Source organism: Bos indicus x Bos taurus, chromosome 11 (genome assembly GCF_003369695.1).
Source record: "Bos indicus x Bos taurus breed Angus x Brahman F1 hybrid chromosome 11, Bos_hybrid_MaternalHap_v2.0, whole genome shotgun sequence".
In the NCBI taxonomy this organism is placed as follows: Eukaryota; Metazoa; Chordata; class Mammalia; order Artiodactyla; family Bovidae; genus Bos; species Bos indicus x Bos taurus.
In genome coordinates this window covers 62,363,518-62,379,030 of record NC_040086.1, presented here as the reverse complement: position 1 = coordinate 62,379,030, position 15,513 = coordinate 62,363,518, and the positions used below count along the sequence as shown (strand labels likewise).

The 15,513-nt window shown below is 43.9% G+C and overlaps 1 long non-coding RNA gene across 2 annotated transcripts in view; it reads left to right on the top strand.

Annotated features, from left to right (window-relative positions):
• Positions 1 to 8,415, top strand: part of LOC113901365 — a 147,270-nt gene extending 138,855 nt beyond the window's left edge. For both annotated transcript variants that reach the window (XR_003513394.1, XR_003513393.1), the window contains one exon: positions 7,658 to 8,415. This is a non-coding gene — a long non-coding RNA (uncharacterized LOC113901365). The remainder of the gene's footprint in view (positions 1 to 7,657) is intronic.
• The last annotated feature ends 7,098 nt before the right edge of the window (positions 8,416 to 15,513 follow it).

Below are 15,513 nucleotides of genomic sequence, written 5' to 3'. Positions count from 1 at the left end.
TTTGTGCTTAGATGCCAGGCATGGAGAGAAATACTCACATGCCGAACTCTTACAAAAGTCATTTCAATTTACATATTACTGTCAATTTAGACATGGCTTTGAAGAGGAGCAATATCTGACACCCCACATCCTAGAGGGAAAAAATATTTAAACTTGAAAACAAGGCAGTGTGTCGATTTTGTTCTGTAAATAACATACCATATGTAATATAAATCACATTTCTACCTGGTCTTTGTGCAAAAACTGCCAGCTTTCCATTAAGATAAAATATAAAAATGAAGAAAATCAATGAGTACTCTCTTAGGAGAGGATGAACAAGAGTCAGAATCCTGGGTTTTGGAATGACTGACCTGCTCAGAAAATGAGTATTTAGATCCATGACCATGCCAACCCCACCAAAATAAAACAGTTGAGTCCTGGATTCTTCCCACTTAACAGGTGAGGGAAATGAGTTGCAGAGAGGTTAAATACCTGCCGAAAGTCACACCGCTGATAATGAAAGAGACAGGAATTGAACTCAAATTCATCTGATTTCAAAGTCTCTGAAATTTTATAGTTGAAGTTAATCCTTCCCTTTCTTGATCTCTCCATGATGTTTTGATAACCTTCCTTAAGATCTGACCACTTTAGGGACTTCCCTGGCGGTCCAGTGGTTAAGACTCTGTTTCCAATGCAGTAGGCATGGGTTCAATCCTTGGTCAGGGAACTAAGATCCCACATGCCTCGTAGCCAAAAAAAAGAGAGAGATTTGACCACTTTATTTAAGATTATTCATTCTCCATCAGGAAAAAGAACTGCATCTTGGCCCCCTGCAGTGACATTCCAGACTGGAAGCAAGAGAAACAATCACAGAAGCAGCACTGATATCCCCAGTTTTCATTCTTTCTTTCTGGAAGGAAGGTGGTGTTGGAGGCACACAGAACTGCACTGTCTTCAGCTTACTGCTCCCAAAATGCAATTTCAGAGCCACTTCCATCCCCCCTCCTCCCCCCAGAACCAGCCAGACGTCCTCCCACCCACCCGCCATGTGCTGGCCATGTGCAGTCAAGCTGCCTGGCCCTAGCACCTCTGCAGGGTGGCAACAGCTCGGGCCTATGAGTAATCAGCTGCAGAAACCTCACTGCTCACCAGCATCCCTTCATCTCGAGCTAGAAATAGCCCTGGAGTTTCCATGTACCATAAAGAGCAGAATAAGGGTGGGTGTGGGTAATCTTTTTTTTTTTTTTTAAAGCTATTTGGTACCAAACTGCTTTTCTTTTAAGCTGTGCACATGAGTTCTCTGCAGTGTCACAGAGTCTATCCACATTTGGGGAAAGGATGCCTTATGCCATCAGCCAGACCTGGGTCAGCAGCTTAGCAACCCCTCTGTTGGCTCTCCCAGCCCCCTGCATACCTTCAGGGAAGCAGGTGGCTCGTCTCCTCTTGCTAACATCTTTGGTTTTAAGATGTCTTGTCACAAATCTTCCTGCTCTTACTAGGAGACAGCCTTTATCACCATGAGGACTGGGTGTGCTGGAGTGGGGATAAGGGGGTCGGGGGGAATCAGTGGTTCAGAGTGAGGCCATCAGAGTGGGCAAGGCTCTACTTTCTGCTTTCTGATTGAATAAAAATGCAGGTTCCTTCCACACCCTTCTTCATTACTCTCATTCTTCCTAAGAAAACGAGGACTCCTCCGTGGGCTACCACCTCCTTGGGACTCCTTTGACACAGCCTCTCACCAATGTTCACTGTCAAGAAAAAGAGTGTGGCTTGGTTTCAGCCCCTACTTACCCCTTGTCTGGGTGCCTTAAGGAGTGCGCAACCTGCCCAACTCTGTGAGGCATCCCTTGTCCTCTCTGCCCACCCCTTCTTATCAGTCTAGGGATGGGCATTTCCCACATCCACTTCTGCTTTCCACAGTCCATTTCCTCAAGGTCAAAGAATCAGCTGCATTCTGTAAACCCACTCTCTTGACAGTTTTAATCTGAGAGCTACCAAGAAAGGAAGAGTCCCTAGATGCCAAGGATCCAGATTACAAGGCAGAATTTTTGTTACCAAGTTGTTATCTCAGGCACCTGTCACAGAGTTTGTAATTTTCAAACACTGTGGGACATTAGTAACCTAGCTTTCAAAATGTATTATTGCCTGATTCTCCTATAAAATCTCCTTTTACGTAGTAGGATATAATAAGGGCTACATAAAAACCAAGGAAAGACAATTCTAAGTCTTGAATAGACTGAAAGCCCTTTGTTCACCAAATATGTATCAAGTGCCCATTGTGTGCCAAGAACTTGGCCAGGTGCTAGGTTACGACAGTGAACAAGATGACATGATTCTTCCCTTATAAAACTGACATAATGGGGAAGAGAGAGATTAAACAAAGAATCCTACAAATATACATCATTACAAGCTATAAAAGGTCTATGAATGAACAGTACTCACTGCCCTTGAGAACAGAGAGTATGACTTATTTGTCTTGGTATTGCCAAAGCCTGTTACTTAGTAGGTGCTAAATGAATAGTTATAGAATCGATGGATGGGTGACTATAGGAAAGAAAGAATGATTGCATAGCATAAGAATCATGAAAAAGTACATCATTAGTAACAGGTTGTGAGGATTGAGAGCCATTACTACAGGGCAATTTTCTCACCTTAGTAATTAAACTTTTGTTGTAATCTGAGATGATCAAATCTCTCTGCAGGTCAGCTGTCAATTCATATGTTGTCCATAGAGGTTGGAAGTCTGGGAGGAACTCCTTTATTGTTTGAAGGAGACCCAGGTTCGATCCCCAAATCTAGAAGATTCCCTAGAGAAAGGAATGGCAACCCACTCCAGTATCCTTGCCCAGAGGATCCCATGGACAGAGGAGCCTGGCGGGGTTGCAAAATCAGATACGACTGAGTGACTAAGCCTGTACATGCACACACATACTTAAGCATATCTTTTGAGGGTGCTAACATAAATGTAAATGGTTTTTAATTTCAAATTCTACTTGATCATTGCTAATATACAGGAAAACAGAGTCCCAGGCACACAGACCTCATAAGACCTTGTTTGTTACTCTCTGAAATTCTTTTACTAAATGTACATTTCTGGAAACCAAGTAATTTAAACAGTCCTTCAGTAAGGACAGGCAAAATTTGCTGTAGGCAAAACCTGCTGCTTCTCCATTCTCTCTGTAGGCTACCTTTCTCTACAGGCTCTTGTTAGTATTACATTGAATCTATAGATCAAATTGGGAAGCACTGACATAGTGACAATATTGAGTCTTCCTATTCATGAACATGAAAGTGAGAGTTGCTTAGTCGTGTTGGACTCTTTGTGACCCCATGGACTATACTGTTCGTGGCCGTCCATGGAATTCTCCAGCCAGAATACTGGAGTGGGTAGCTTATCCCTTCTTCAGAGGATCTTCCTGGCCCAGGCATCAAACCGGGGTCTCTTGCATTGCAGCCGGATTCTTTACCAACTTAGCTATAACTATTCATGAACATAGAATATCTATTTATTTAGTTCTTCTTTGATATCATTCATCAGAGTTTTGTGTATAGATTTTGTACATTTTTTGTGAGGTTTATACTTAAGTATGGGCTTCCCTGATGGCTCCGATGGTAGAGAATCTGCTTGCAATGAAGGAGACCCAGGTTCAATCCCCAAATCTAGAAGATCCCCTGGAGAAAGGAATGGCAACCCACTCCAGTATCCTTGCCCAGAGAATCCCATGGACAGAGGAGCCTGGGGGGGTTGCAAAATCAGATACGACTGAGTGACTAAGCCTGTACATGCACACACATACTTAAGCATATCTTTTGAGGGTGCTAACATAAATGTAAATGGTTTTTAATTTCAATTCTACTTGATCATTGCTAATATACAGGAAAACAATTGACTTGTGCATATCAACTTTGTATCCTGCCAGCTTGCTATAATCACTTATTAGTTCCAGGAATTTTTTAGATTTTCTACATAAATGCTCATGTTATCTGTGAATAGATAGTTTTATATCTTCTTTCCTAATCATTATACCTTTTATTTCCTTTTCTTGCATTATTGTATTTGCAAGGACTTCCAGTATGATGTTAAAAGTTGTGGTATGAGAGGACATCCCTGCCTTATACTTGATCTTAGTGGAAAGCATCTATTTCTCATCATTTAAGCATGAGGTTAACTGTAGAATTTTTGTATTAATAGATAGTATTTATCAAGTTGAGGAAGTTTCAGGCTTTTTAACACACCATCTTTTTTCTACCTTTAATTATAGTTAGTTATGTTAGCATCTTCCTCCCTTTGGCTTCAGGTATTCTCATTGGGTCTAGTGCAAGGGCTGGTTCCTCCCTATTTTTGGTATTTAAAGATCTGAGTACATTCTTGGGGAGTACACCACATAGATAAGAAGCTCTAGAGTTCCCTACTGAATCATGGAGTCCTTTGGGACAGTCCCTTCTTCACTGTGATTAGTCACCTCTTCCTAGAACACTCTATTGTAAATGAGGATTCAAAGGGAAGTCTGTTGTTGTTCTCCAGGGGCTGGAGGAGACGGGGCTGACCTCCAGAAGGTAAGATGTGTGGGAACACTTCAATTGCCGAGGATGTAGGGGACAACTGAATGGGATAAAGGAGTTCCTCCCAGACTTCCAACCTCTATGGACAACATATGAATCGAAAGATGCACAACTTGAATTTAAAATAAAGGACTACTTTGAACACCCTGTGCCTGGCCAGCTAAAATAAACCATGAAACCCATCTCTTTCTGTTATAGTCTGTAGTCAGATTTGTCCTATTTCCCTAGAAAAAGGGGGAAAGCCCCAGGGATGGGGGCTAGGAAGAGGGAAGAGAGACATTCAGTTTTGCTATTCACAGAGTCAGGGCTGACAACCTGCACCGCTGCACAAAGTGTGGCCCACTAGAGCCAGTTACCAAATGACTGCTACATTGGGGTGGGTGGCTGCTGTGTGATGAACCTTGGCCAGAGAGTGGGTGCCATATAGGTTATAGAAGGTCGAAAGCCGCTTCACACCTCTCTCCCCCTCTGCAGCAGCCACCCAGGCCTTCCGTCCCCTGATATGACATGTTCCGTCCCACAGCCCAGACTTTGCACATGACACCCTTTCCTCTTCCATCTCCCTCTCCTCTTTACCTAGGTAACACCCACTGCTGTCTTAGATTTTAGCTTAAATATTGCTCCTTGGGCAAGGCTCCCCTCTGATAGACATCCACAGTACTGTGCCCTCCCCTCCCCAGCACATAATACTGTACACATTTTACATTTGTTTCACCACTGTTTCCCACATCAGAAAGCAAAGTTCTCCAAGGGCAGTGACAAGTCTGTTTTGGTTCACAAGGCAGTTCCTGTCTAGCACAGTGCCGGGCACCTCAGAGACCCATAGTAAATATTTGCAGAGAGTCCACATACTTGACCTGGTGGCTGGGAGGCTAAGCAGGCAGCCAGTACTGGATGGTGGGGAAGCTGATGCCAAGAGGGGAGTGAAATAAGTGTTTGTCATTCAGTAGCATCCAACTCTGCGAACCCGTGGACTGTAGCTTGCCAGGTTCCTCTGTCCATGGAATTCTCCAGGCAAGAATACTGGAGTGGGTTGCCATTTCCTTCTCGAGGGGATCTTCCCAATCGAGAGACTGTACCTGGGTCTCCTGCACTAAAGGCAGATTCTTTACCTTCTGAACTTCCAGGGAAGCCCAAGAGGGGAGTGAGTGTACAGAGCCAAAATCCAAGTCAGAGTGTGGGAGACTGTGGAGCAGGGTCAGAACCCAGAGATGAGGGGTTATGTTTAGTAAAACATGGAGGAGTCCCAAGGCAGCTCTGGGGAGGCAAAGAACAAATGAAGAGGATCAAACTGACAACAGTCAAAGTGGAGAAGAGCAGGTTAAGCAGGCAAGTGGGAGGGGTCAGCCAGCAGAGGCTGCTGCCCAGGGTAGGTTTCTGCATGCCTAGGTGGGCAGACCGCATTTAATGGGCAAATGTTATAGAGCAGGTAGAATGTAACTAGAGACTATCTAGAGCAGTTCTCAATCCTGGCTGCACACTTGAATCTCTGGGGGTATTTTCTAAGATAATGACCCAGGTCCCATGTCCAGAAATTCTGACTTTTGTTTTTATCTAAAAGGAAAGAGAAGCTATTGAAGATTTTAAAGGTGTGTGAGTGTGTGTGTGTGTGTTTGTGTTTATTTGGAAAACATGCAATCATGTTTATTGGGCAGATCAGCTAGAAAGTTATTAGGCATGTGACTCAAGAATAGGTAGTTTTCAAATACCAAAATACCATGTATTTTTCAAAAACCCAAAACAACACAAATATAATGTGGTTTCCCAGATGGGATTCTAGAATAGAAAAATGATATTATATTGAAACTAAATCTGAAAAATGCATGGACTTCAGTTAGTAATAACATATCAGTGTTAGTTATGACAGGCTTTCCAGGTAGTTCAGTGGTAAAGAATCCACTTGCCAATGCAGGGGATGTGGGTTCCATTCCTGGTTGAGACGATCCCCTGGAGAAGAAATGGCAACCCACTTCAGTATTCTTGCCTGGGAATCCCTATGGACAGAGGAGCCTGGTGGGCTATAGTCCCTGGGGTTGCAAAAGAGTTGGACATGACTGAGTGAATAATCAACAGCCATTAGTTGTGACATCTGTTGTGACAGATGTGCCACATTCATATAAGATCTTAACAACAGAGGAAATGGAGTGCTGTGTACATGGGAACTTTCTGGACTATCTTTGCAACTTTTCTGTAAGTCGAAAACTACCCTAAAATAAAAAGCTTATTTTAAAAAGAAAATTAAAAAAATAAAGCATAAGAGGAAAAAAAAGAATAGGTGCTTTGGAAAAGCATCTCATACATTTAAAATATGCAGTAGGGTTGGGAACCACTGTTCTAAAACAATAGTCTTTAATCTTGGCTGCACAATTACATTCATCTGGGGAGTTTTTAAAACGGTTGATGTCTGGACCTCCCTCCCAGAAATTCTGATTTCACTGGATGAGTGTGGCCTGTGCATGGGGATTTTTCAAGACCCCACCAGATGTTTCTAATATGTAGCCAGGGTTGAGAACCACTGCTTTAGAGATTTGTGACTCAAACTGTGGTCTGAAAACCAGCAGTATAGACATTATCTGAGAACTTGCTAGAAATGCAGAATCTCATCCCAGACCTACTGACCCAGAATCTGCCTTTGAAGGAGAGTCTCTGGGGGATTCTTATATATATTAAAGTTTAAGAAGCATTAATCTAAAAAAGTGATTTGCAAAGTGTGTTCCCTGGAGCAGCAGTGGCAACATTTGGGAATTTGTTAAACATGCAAATTCATGGGTCATTGAATGAGAAACTCTGAGAGGCAGGATGCGAGATTCCATTTTAACAAGCCATCCAGGTGATTCTGGCACATGCTAACATTTCATGAACCATAAATCTAGAAGGACAAGGCAATATTTCAGACTGAAAAGCCACTAGGGAACCTGGCCATCTGAGTATTTTAGAGGCTTAGGGGTTAACTCACTTCCGTAAACTCTATGTGTAACTTTAGCTTCTAAATCCAAAAGACTGAGATGAATAACAGTTTCTCTTCTGTGAGACCCACCTTCCTCCCATCTTGGGACACATCCGGTCAGAGCAGAGCTTGACATTTTTCTCACGGTCTCTCTGATCTCCCGTTCAGGATCCCTGCCAGAGGCTACAGTGACTCCTGCCCCTAAGACTGCCTCGCTGATGAGTTTCATATGAAACAAAGGAAAGATGGGGCAGCGCGAGCCGGAAAGGGAAACAGCATAGCCGTGGAGACCCGAACGGCCAGCTCTACAAACTAAGGAAGCAAACACTTGTCTGCTCACAGGAACTGGGTCTTCTTTGTGACCCAATGCACAAAGTGAGACCTGGGGAAGTGAGAGAGACCACTGCAGTCAACTTCAGGAAGGAGAATGCTCCCCACAGGTGCAGTTCTCGGGCTGCTCTCCTCTGTGTAACAGCCTGCAGCCCCAGGTGGGATTTGTCACAATATATCCAACTCTTTTCTTGTGACTTAGCCAGGCCTCGGGCAGGCAGCAAGCTGTAGTTAGAGTGCAGGTTTTGATAATGGGACAGGTGGACTAACATCTCACACTAATGAGATCCAGGATGAGCTTTCCCTCTGTTCTCTGTTTTTGTGGATTTTCAAGCAATGTTCAGAAGGATCTGTAAACGTGCTTCAGGGACCCAACAGAGGGCTGAATCTCCACTGGAGAGTTTAATTTGGTATAGAAAGAGCTTTATTCCTGCTCATCCTCCTCCCTTTGTAGGAAGTGGGGGGCTCCTTTGGTGAGACAGAGTAAAGACAAAGATACTTTGCTAGCGTTAAGAATGGGACTTCCCTAGCCGTCCAGTGGTTAAGAGTCTGAGCTTTGATCCCTGCATCCCACATGCCATGCAGTGCAGCAAAAAGAAAAAAAAAAGTGTTAAAAAAAAGAATGAGGTCATATCAATGAGAGTCATATGCTTCTGTGATGGGATCATTGAGATATTATTTTGAGGTTTGTTCTTGCTATTTTTTTAATGAAAATTTTACACTCCTTCAAAAACGATTTATATTACGGACAACCTCTCTGTTAGCTTTTGTTTTTCAAAAGCCTGAGTTTCTTCTGAGTTTATGAAAAGTGGGAAGGAAAAGAAGGCAGAAGCAGGGTGACAGAGGAGGGAGAATCCCCAAGGCTGAGAAGGTGATGGGCCCACAGGCCCTAAAGATTATGTTGACCCGTTCTCCGAGAAAGTGGCAGAATTTCCAGAAGGAAATGCTGAACAGGGCACCTAGGAGGTAGAGCCTAAGCATGGCGTTCCCAGCCTCCACAAAGATCCAAGTACAGAGCAACAGTTCTGACTAAAGTCACTGGGTAACAGGGGCCTTGAAAGGGGACTAGCATGAGCTAAATATCTGAGGGTCTTTGGGGATCTTCGCACTGCCTTAGAGGTTTTAAGCTCCCTAGTAATGACTGAACTCAAATTTTCTGCTAGCCCAGTGGACCAGAGACTTAAAATCAGATATAAATAAAGCAAGTTAATGTGACATTTCTCAGGTCCCTGGATAATGGAATAAGATTCCTGCCTGCTCCATTAGCAGAAGAAAAACTTGTCCTATGATTTAAAAGTGTCTGAAAGACCCCAGAACACTTCCACAAAGGGACTAACATAGCAGCTAGTAAGGAGGTGTTCCCAGTTCCCGAAAGAACCTGATCAGCCACTTCAAATCCATCGCCAATGCTTGAAAAATAGCACTCACCTTCCTGGGGGGCAGCTGCTGGTCTGCTAGAAGGTAGGATCAACCAAGCATGTGGTCACAGTGATCGTTCTAGGCTGACTTGAGAGAATGCTCAGGAGGGTCCCTTGAGCAGGAATACCAGCCTCAGCCTCTAAACTTCCTCAGTAGAGTATTTATTCCTTCAAGTCTTCAGACTTCAGTACACGTATTCCTGGGAAACCATAAACCTAAGTGTTTGTAATTAGTGTTTCTCAGGTGTGTTCAATGAAAATAGTTGGATCAGAATCCCCTGGGGAACTTGATCAAACTTGTGTATTCCCGCACCCTGCCCCAGACCTATTGAATCTGGTCTTCTGGGAATGAGGAAAGGGGCAGAGTGTCTGTGTTTTTAACAAGTATCCCAGGTGACTTGGTCCTCTCAGTTCTGAGACCTTCTAGGGTGGAGTTAGGGGAAGGGCAACGACTTGACAGTAATCTTGTGTGGTGCAGGGGTCACTATCCTGGGGGTTGAAGACCAAAGAATAGCCTCCAGTGTCTGTGTGACTCTAAGCGGGTGTGAAAGGTCTGTGCGTATGAGCTGATACGTGTTTCTGTGGAAGAGGCCCATCAGGGCTCTCAAGCCTTGCTAATGAATTCAAGGCCCTGACAGAGCAGCATGTGTCAGCATCACCCTGGAACTTGTTCGAGATGTCTACTCTCAGGACTTCCCTGGTGGTCTAGCAATGCAGGGACATGAGTTCAATCTCTGGTCGGGGAACTAAGATTCCACATGCCGTGGAGCAACTAAGCCTGGACGGTACAGAGCCAGTGGGCCACAGCTCGGGAATCTGTGGGCCCCAAAGGAAGATTCCACGTGACCAAAGGAAGACCCCCACCCTGTGCCGCACCAAGACCCGAGTCAACCAAATAAATAAGGACATATTTGAAAGGAAAAAAATAAAGGAATGCCTACTCTCAGGCCCCACCCCAGTTCTGTGGCCTCAGAATTTGCCTCTTAACACAACCCCCTGGCCATTCTCTTGCACATTAAAATCTGAAAAGCACTGGTCTATGGCACGCGGGGACACGGAATGGTTTTGTGTATTGCAGCAGACACCCTCCCCAGGCTCTTGCAGTGCCAAGAGCCCAGGCCTGCTCCTCTGTGTGCTTCTGGGGCTCAGCCAGCCTGGGCCTCCCACTGAGTGGCCAGCACCCTCTCCCATCTGTGAGCTTCAGACTCCCCACCAAGAAGGTGAGGTCTGCATGGGACAGCCAGAGCAGGTGCCCATCTGCTCCTGGGGCTGCAGGGTCTGACCCCCTGGAGCAGCAGAACTGAGAGGTGGTAAGAGAAAGGGGTGAAATTGCACCCCCACTCCTTTGGCTGCAGGCTGTGTGGGCAAGAGGAACAAAGAGGGCGCGGGGGTGGCATCTCAGCTGCAGGCTCCCTCTGAAGCCTGCCTTACTGTCCTCCTGCTGCTCAGAGCTCACCCACACCGCCCTTTCTCTTCGACAATGCCTGCCAGAAAACTCATTACTCTGCTCCCAACATGTGGCTGGCCAGGGGCCAGGGTCTGGCTGCCGACAGAGTGACTAACCTCTTAGCCAGCGATGGCGTCCCCCTCCTAGCAGCAGCTGGCACTGCCTCAGGCAATGGGCACAGCTGGGGCAGCTCTGGCCTTGGCCTTCAAAGGCTTCTTGGCTCCATTCTCTGTGTATCACCACTTTCCTACCTGCTCTGTCCCTTCCTCTTCTTTCTTTATTCATCTCTAATTCCTTCTGCTGTTATTTCTCCCCACTCCCCTTCAACCCATTGTCCTCATCTGCACAGGAATACAGTTCAGTATTGCCCAGAGTTACTGTCCTTTAACCCCACATATCCTTCTAGCCACTGCTCTAGTTTCCTGTCCCCCAATAGTAAAACTTCTTGGAACAATATTCTTCATGTATTATTTATCATTCCTCCTTTCCATTCATTCCTTTACTCGCTGCAACTTGCCTTCTATTCACACAGCTCCATCCAAACAGCTCTTACAAAGCCCCCCATGCCCACCATGGTGTAAATCCAATAGGCGCTTCAGTCTCTCCACTGGGCTTGACTTCTCAGCAGAAGTGGACACAGTGACACTCCCTCAGTCCTTGTCTCCCCTCACATCCCAGACTTTGTATTCTTTCTAGTTCCTTCTTAGCAGCTGCTTTTGTCAGCTTCCTCTTCTATTCCACCCATGAATGTGTCAGTCTATCTTCACTCAGCTCTGGGCCCTCCTTTCTTTTTTCCTGTCTTCCTTTTTTTCTAAAATTTAGGGTCTAGAAGATTTCATTATAGAAAAACAGTCATTTTTATCCTGGAGCATCTCAATGCAGGCTGAGATTCATCCCTAAGGAGCGAGAAAACATGAACCTTAATTTCTAACCATGATATGTACTTTGAAAAAAGTTAAATAGGGAGAGACCCTAGTAGAGCCCCTCATTTATACTGATGTTTATTGGGTGGGGGGAGGGGAGACCTCACGAGAAAGCAACATTTAAGCTGACACCTGAAAGATGAGTGGAAGTTGGGCAGGTGCAAATCAAAACAATACAAAAAACAGCAAAGGCTAATTCTGATGACATCCACATTCGTACCTACAACCCAGACTTCTTCTCTGTGCTCTGTTTATACCTTCTGGACATATCCACAGGATTGTCACTCAGGCATCTCAAACTTACTACAATCACAACAGAAATTTGTGTTTCCCCACATGTACTCGTTTTCTTTCAGACTTTTCCTCCTTTAGTTTATGGCTTCATTTTCTACTTGTTGCTTAAACAGAAACCTGACAGTCCTTATTGACCCTTCACTTTCCCTCACTCCACAAGTACACCCCAATGACAAGACCTGTTATTTCTACCACTAAAACATATCAATAATCCATCCCCTTTACTACCACCAACCTGGTTTAAGCTTCCATCTTTTGTCACTATCTTTTGTCTGGATGACTGCTATAGCTTATCAGGCAGCTCCCCTAACCTACACACAGGCCACACCCCTTCCATTTTCCATGCAATAGCCAATGTCACCTTTAAAAGTTGTGGCATTCTTGAAATCCTTCAACAGCTTCCCCTGTAACTCACAGCACATGCTCTCTGCAGGCATGTGGGATCTGGCCCCTGCCCATCCTCGCAGCTTGGACTACCTTCTGCTCGCTCACTGCACTGCACACTCATGGCCACCTTTCAGTTCCCCAAAGCCATCCCACTCTTATATGCTGCTTGTCACAGTCCAGGTGTCTAGACAAGCTTTTTCTCTGAACTATTGAGTTCCCATTCTCCAGAGTGGTAGAAACTTAAACTAAGCCAAGTTGGAGTTTCTCTGGTGGCGTCTCACTTCCTGGAAGCTGAAGTTGTGTCAGGTCACTGGGTTGGTGAAGGCCCATTGGTCCTACGTCATCCAACCACAAGGGTGTCCACGGAGGCATCCTTTGTTCTCCTAATTACAGGCCATGGAAACATGTTAGTCATCACTGGGATGGGTTCCTGGTCACTTTGCCTCTGCACAAGTGGTCTAGGCTTTCCTTGTGGCTTTCATGTCTCATTTAGGAACCAGAACTCTGCCTGGCTATGTAAGGACTGTCTGTCTAGACTTGCTGCACAGTCATTCCTTAGCTAGGGTCTTCCTTCCTCTTAACCTACCCACCTCACCTCCACTGGACTTCAGAACTAACAATATCTCTGGCCTCTTATGTCCCCTTCACTTCCCCTTCCAAGGTCTGGGGTAACTTGTCTAGTCCAGAGGAAGCACTGCTCTTCTGAAACCCCATGTCTCCCATATATTTTGGCTCTGGATGGAGTCACAGTCCCCTAAGGGCCATAGGGCTTTTGGAAACCAAAGCAAGAAAGACTTGTTTCTGTTACATCTGCTGTGAAGCGATGAGTACGTTACCTTGAGGGACAGGCAAAGGGGAGAAGTAATAGGAACATGAAACACCAGTAAAATTTTAGGAATATTATTCCATCCCATTTCTTCAGTGCCCACCTCTGAAGAAATGTCATTGTATTTGTTAGGGCTCTCCAGAGAAACAGCACCAGTAGTGAATAGATAGGTAGTAGATGATAGATGGAATAAGAGAGACAAAAAGAGAGTTTCAGGAATCAGCTCACACAATCGTGGGGCTAGCAAGTCCAAAATCTGTATGGCAGACTAGGGACCCAGGGAAGAGCTGATGCTGCTGTCAGAGTCCAAAGACAGATTTCTTGCTTCTTAGTGGATCTCAATCTTTTAAGGCCTTCAACTGATTAGATAGATGGGCAGAGAGGAGGGATTGGCATTTGCTTTGCTGGTGGCTGAAGCATAGGTTTATTCTGCTTTGGGAGTGATCCTATATGCCTTACTCCACGGTGGTATGGAGTTAATGGAAAATCAGGCAGACCCATTGCCCACCTGATTATGGCAGCTATCATAGCTGTGGAGGTCCTGGCTCAGTCAGTTGCCAAGTGCCAACCATGTTCCTGAACCTCCCAGATGCTCAGCTGCACAGCAATAGTCTGCATCTTCTAACTATGTCTTTTGAGCTACAGCTGTGTAAGTACAACTAATATCCTCAGATCCCTTCTACACGATGAGGAGTATTGCTTGTGTATCAGTCAATATGCAGTCAAAAGATTGAAGTAGGAGCTGGGGGCCAGTGATTTAATAATCTCTGAAGTGAAAGCAAAAGTGGGAATTGAAGTAGTTAATAAGAGCAAAGGCAATGGCTACTGAGATCCATTTACAACCATATGACTCTCTTTAAGATCCACTCTGCTTTGAGTGCTTTAACTTCTATCCTACAAGGCAACACTCACTCTGTTTATGTTATACTTTATGTAACCAAATAACAAGAATCAGGCAATTCTGGTTTCAGACATCACTCAGGGTCTCCCTTACCCTGTTCAACTGATAGTGAAATAAATGTACAGACAAAACTAGTCTAACGCCCTGATGTCTAAAAGACAAGCTTGATAGGAATGGAAAGGTCGTAAGTATTATGTAAGTTCTTAAGGAAACAGAAGATCCAATCAGGTGATTATCAACACGCTTACTCCTCCTCTGAGGAACTGAGTTGAAACCTATTTTTAGAGAGCGTTTTAAAATTAATTTTACATTCCTAAATGTTCCAGGCATTGAAAAGAGCTGAACTAGACAGATTTTAAACATTCATAGGTTGATGGATCAATGTGGTTTCACATTTGACCGTGTAAGGGAAGCAAGTATATTTGTGTTCTGTCCCACTAAAAACTAAGTCAGTCATTTTTCCCCTGCCACTTTCTCCTTCCAAAATTCTGAAAACTAAATCTAGGTTCTATGAAATAGTGTAGCTCTAATATTGAGATTAAAAAGTAAGTTAAGTTTTATTTCCTGGATGTAGGTTAGATACTGATCTACTGAATCATTCAATAGTCAATCTATAAAGTCATTTTAACCACCTTCCAAGTTACTAGAACAACAATAATAAATAAGAAATGACATAACTAGCTGAAATCTTTTGGCTAAGATAATTATAAAACTAGTCTAGAAAATAAAACATGACAAATCTATATAATTTCTATAAATGGCATTTTATTTTGTTCAAGTGATGAGGCAAATAGCTGATAAATTAATCAGATCTTTAATATTGAATGGGGTTTTCCATTTGTCTCCCTAAGCTGGTGACAAACAGGTTAATTCCTATTTGATATCTTTATATTCACAAATGGAGAATATATGATAATGTATCACATCACATATTTTCTGGGACTACTTTTAATAATGGGTATGATTAATTCTTTAAAACCATTCTGTTTGGAAGTTCTAGAGTTAGAAAGAATTGTTTACTGTCTCAAACCACTTAACAGGAGTTAACGAGCAAAGTAAGAGAATTGTAGGGTGATATTTGTTATGAACAAAGCTAGTGGAGGTGATGGAATTCCAGTTGAGCTATTCCAAATCCTGAAAGATGATGCTGTGAAAGTGCTGCACTCAATATGCCAGCAAATTTTGAAAACTCAGCAGTGGCCACAGGACTGGAAAAGGTCAGTTTTCATTCCAATCCCAAAGAAAGGCAATGTCAAAGAATGCTCAAACTACCTCACAATTGCACTCATCTCACATGTTAGTAAAATAATGCTCAAAATTCTCCAAGCCAGGCTTCAGCAATACGTGAACCGTGAACTTCCTGATGTTCAAGCTGGTTTTAGAAAAGGCAGAGGAACCAGAGATCAAATTGCCAACATTTGCTGGATCATGGAAAAAGTAAGAGAGTTCCAGAAAAACATCTATTTCTGCTTTATTGACTATGCCAAAGCCTTTGACT